This window comes from Solanum lycopersicum, chromosome 11 (genome assembly GCF_036512215.1).
Source record: "Solanum lycopersicum chromosome 11, SLM_r2.1".
In the NCBI taxonomy this organism is placed as follows: domain Eukaryota; kingdom Viridiplantae; phylum Streptophyta; class Magnoliopsida; order Solanales; family Solanaceae; genus Solanum; species Solanum lycopersicum.
In genome coordinates this window covers 25,140,432-25,145,926 of record NC_090810.1, presented here as the reverse complement: position 1 = coordinate 25,145,926, position 5,495 = coordinate 25,140,432, and positions in this window count along the sequence as shown.

The following is a 5,495-nucleotide window of genomic DNA, read 5'->3' as shown; positions in this document are numbered from 1 at the left end:
TATATTTTGAAAATACTATGTTGTTTTGGTTAAATGAAGTTTACTTGAAAATAGTTAATTTGAAATTCTTTGAGTTGGATGAAGTTTATTTTAAAATAGCTTATTTGAAATTCTTTGGGTTGTTTTGATATAAATATACAGGTGGGATACTCAAATTGCAGCTCAATGCTGTCATATTTGTAGCAGAAATACCAACCTCCGGAGGTCGGAATTAAAAAATAACAAATAGAAATACAGACCTCCGGAGGCCAAATATAATAAGAAATAAAAATACCGACCTCTGGAGGTCGGAATCTAAATAATAAGAAATAGAAATACTGACCTCTAGAGGTCGGAATCTAAGCAAAAGAAATATAAATACCGACCTCTGGATGTCGGAATCTCAAAAATAAGAAAAAAAATACCGACCTCCGAAGGTCAGAATCTAAAAAATAGGAAATATAACCAACCTCCGAAAGTCATAATCTAAATAATAAGAAATAGAAATACCGATCCGGAGGTCAAAATCTAAAAAATAAGAAATAGATATACCGACCTCCAGAGGTCGAAATAAAAAAAATAAGGAATGAAAATATTGACCTCCAAAGGTTAGAATCTATAATTTGATAATAAAAAATTCTGACCTCCAGAAGACAAAAATAATTAAAAAATTAAAAAAATATTATACTGACCTCTGAAAGTCGGAAAATAAAATAAAAATTTTACCAATATAAATTAAAACTGACCTCCGCAGGTTGGAATTGAATAGCGACCAAGCTTTTTCTAGCTTAAGCTGGAAAGTCGGTTTTTAGTTGGTATTTCAGGAATACTGACCTTTGGAGATCGGTGTTTCTAGGTTGGTATTCACTGTCTTTTAAGTAGTGGTAATTGATGTTTTAAATGTTTTAGGATATTATTTTACTAACAAAAACAAAGAAAATAAGTTTGAATATTATGTGGTAATTCATGGTAAACAAATGGTGTTTTTCAAACATGGATATAAATTTTAGACTCTATAAAAGATTTTCAAAAACCTCTTTTTAAATATTTTAATGACTTTACAGAAGATGTAGACTATGCTAGAGGGATATTAGGACCAAATTACTGTACGTCTCCATCCCTTAGACAAAACTCCACAATACAACATCCAAAAAGACAAAGACAAAGTAATATTCTGGGACTATTGCTCATCAATGACCGAAGAATTCAAAAGGCTAAACCTCAAAAACGAAATTCTAATGCAAGAAAATGCCAAGCTCAGGGAAAAACTCCAAAAATTGGAAAGCAAAGGTCAGATTAAACAGGATGTACAAACTAAGACAGAAATACAGGGTTTTCCATCCCTAATAAAAATTGATGAGATGGGTATGCATTCCCCATTGAATGTTAAGAAATCCCCCGTATCGGAAGAAGATACAGCTAGTCTGGTTCAAACGGTAGCCGGTAAAGACTTATCAAATTCGTTTATGGCTGTCACTTTGCCAAAAAGTTAAAATGAAGAAAGTTCATTTCATTTTTTCCCAGAATAGACGAAGACTACCACTATTTTTTACCTAAAAGCTGAAACAGAAAAATAAAGACATAGAATTTCTCATTACTCATATAGTGAAAAAATTACTCAATTAAAAATAGTAATAGGATAAACACATAATAAAAGACCCAAGCCAAAAATGTAGACAAGAAAACTCAGAAGATTACTTAGACAAAATGCAATTTGCCCAAAATCCTAATGATGACGACTATGGGATGAGTTTTGATTCTATAGACTTGCATAATTTAGACACTTGAAAAAACTAATATATATATATAAAGGGATATGACTCTTTAGTCAATCTGTAAGTCCCACTTTACTCACTACAACACATTTGTGGAAAAATTGTTGGGACGTGTCTAGATAAAATAAAGGGATAAGACAGATACCAGATCATGAGAACAATAATGGAAAAGAAGGAGCATCATTTCACGTGACAATGGGGCCTAGAAGCGTACCCGACTGAGATGATAAGATTTCCGTTTAAAATCTGAAGTTGAAGTCCGAAGATCTCTATAATTTCAGACATTATAAGTTGAGGAAAAAGTAAGATACAAAAATAACGAAGAAAGAAGAACCCAAATAAGAAAATATTCGTACCAGAAATACTTCCTCAACAAAAATTCCTAGCATAAATCAAAGTCCTCTGTGAAATAAAGTTTATACTAAGATTGAAGAAGTTAATTTCAGTGAGTTTTTGGGTTTTCCGAAAGGGAAACTTCGCTCCGTTAATTATGTGTGTTTTCATATTTAAGATCTAGTAACTTTCCATATATGTAAATTATATTTAAAATTTTGATATTAATATTTTGATATGTAAAAATTGTTTGATATATTTTCTTTACCATGAATCTATGTTAATTAGTAAATGGTTAGTCTCTTAGCCTCTTAAAAGCATTGATGGATTAACCTGTAAATTCCTAGGAAACTGACAGGTCATGTTGAATGCTCTTAAAATAGAACTATGAATGACCATATCCGCGGTGTGGTTAAAGATGATTGTAATTAGAAACAAAAGCTAAGAGAAAGAGATGATCAATAATAAAAAATCCATAAATGGACATAGTAGAAGTGCAAAGTGGAAAAAACCTACTAATGTGTATAGGGTTTCTAGGAAAAGAACAGAAAATATCAATACCAGATTTAAATTACAGACAAATGATGTAGTAGAAGTAATGGGTAATAAAGGAATAAAACTAATAAAACCTATAAAGATAAATCCTGAAGAATATGCGGGATTAGATTGGAAATTAAATGATTTTAAGAAAAAAAAAAGTTTAACTCCCGATGCTCATCTAATGTACATAAATTCTTAAGGAGAGCCCTTGATTAGATTTACAGATTATAACTATGTAACTCAAAGAGATATAGAGAAAGAAAGTGTTGTGGAAGAAGTACCGTTAGAAGGATTGAACATGGAAGTAATATTAGAAGAAAAATTTGCAGTAGACTTAGTTATAGAAAAAGCAAAGGAGATAAGTTACAACACCATAAATAAATTGTTTAAATGTAAAGGATGTAATCTAGGAAATCTAGACTTAGACAAGGTAACATCTCATTTTAAAATATGTGAAATTCAGGACAGATAGTAGAGGCTATAGATTAGAAAAAAATATTACAAGAAAAATTAGAAAAAGTTAATAACATAATTAGAGAACTACAAGAAAGTGATAGCGAGACAACTGAGTTAGAATCTATAATTAGCCAGAAAGAATTAATGGAGTCAGCAAGCTCAAGTAGCCCATTCCAAAGAACAACAAAACCATGATATACTGCAGACAATAGTACTGGAAATATACCACGAAGAAGAGTGTATAGATAGGGTGATGTTTCCCCGACATATATAAAACCAATAGCAAAAAGAATGCCTATAGAAGAACCAATAATACTACAAGAAGTAGGAAGAAAAGGAAAAATATTAAACATAGCAGCACATGATCCACAAAGATGGAATTCAGTAATAGACTTGTGGAAAGGAATCGTAACAATAGATTCATAAAAAATTATACTGAAATAGATGCAGAAAACATGTATAAGTACTTAGAAACCTTTTTAGAAGAATCTACTAAAGCATTATGGGAAGCCTATAAGGTAGAGTTCCCACAAGAGTTTCAATATTTGGTATCATTAGGACCAAACCCATACAATTTACAAATAAAATTCATACACTAATAACAGGAGAAGACCCTAATAGTGGATAAGTTACATTACAAAGAAATGTTGTGATAAAATTAGAACAATTATGTATAATAAACTGGTACCATATAAAGAAATTCTTAAATGATTATTGTTACTACTATACAATTAGTGGTAATGCTTTCGATCAAGATCTAAGAAAATAATTGTTTAATAAATTGCCTGGAGCTTTAGGAAGAGAAATAGAAGACAAATGGAGTAAACGAGAAGGAGTATTACAAAAATTTTAGGCTAAATGGTCAATAGGACATACAATACAACATATAATGGAAATACGACAAGAAAAGTGCACTTATCTACAAATACAAAAACAATTAAAACAAAATGAGATGACTTTCTATAAAGATGTAATATACACTGCCCAAAGTTATGATAAAGAACAATTTAAAAGAAAAAAGTATAAAAGTATAAACCGCAATATAATAAAAGATATAGTAAGAAAGGATACTTTCTTAAAAAATCTTCGACTAGAAAATCATATCCAAATAGAGATAGACATGTTAGAAAATACAGAACAGATAGAAAGTATAAAAATAAGCTAGAATGTTTCACATGTGGAGGTATATAACATTTAGCAAATGCTTGTTTTAAAAGGTATAACACAAAAACTAGAAATACTCAATTAGTAGAAGAATTTAATGAAGTATTATTACATGTAGACGAATATATGTCAGATAATGAGAGTATTTATTCTATAATAATTATTGATGTAGAAGAATAGACTAAAGAAGAGAGCTCCTCCAATTCAGAAGAAGAAGAACTAATTAATGAAATAGGATTAGAAGACCCGAATTTAGAAGATTTACAAGTTAACTTTATGAACATAGTAGAATGCGAACATAATTTTGAAAGCCAACTATGACTAATAATCCAAAATAAAAAAGAAATATATATAAATGAACTCTTAAAGTAGTTGTTTTAGAAACAAAGGTAAAAGAATTAAAAGAAAGAATAATAAGATTAGAAAAGGGGAAACATATTGAATCACTGCCATCAATAGACAATCAAGAATTAATGAATGAAGAATTTAACACCTTAATATATAATGAAGATTAAAAAAATATTGTTAAAATATTAACAAGACTTCAATTAGGAGAATACGAAATAGAAACCTTAGCATTAGTAGATTCCAGATGTACTAACAACATCCTTAACAAGAAAATAGTACCCCCAAAAACTAATAAAAACCCTAGCAAAGTCGCTTGCAGCCATGCAAATGGACGGAACGCATAATGTATACATACACTATATAGATAAAGCACATGTTAGTTTTTTAAACACATGTTCAGAATTCTATAAACCTACTTATAGAATGGATAAAATATGGGTAAGAGACTTGAATATAAGTGTATATTTTGTATTAGGATTAGATTTTATATTGTATAACAAAGGACGAACTATTATAACAAGTGATGGAATAATATTTTAAAAAAGCAACACTCATACATCAATTTTAACTAGTAAACCTAATACAAAAATAATACACAAATTATTATTAGAAAAATGTTGCGATGATTTTGAAAATAATTCAACATGCAGTAAAATAGGTTGTAATATAATATTTGAAAATTTATCAAAAATAGAAGAGTTAGAAGATTTTGATGAGTTAGATAAAAATTATGTCTTAATAGAAATAGCAACAGAATTATATAATTTCAAAACGGACATTTAGAAAATAGGACAAATAAAAAAATAACAAGACTTAAATAACATTATAAAATCCTAGATCAAATAGAAATAATAGGTGAAATTCCTTTAAAAGATTGAAAAAATAACAAAATTGTGTGTA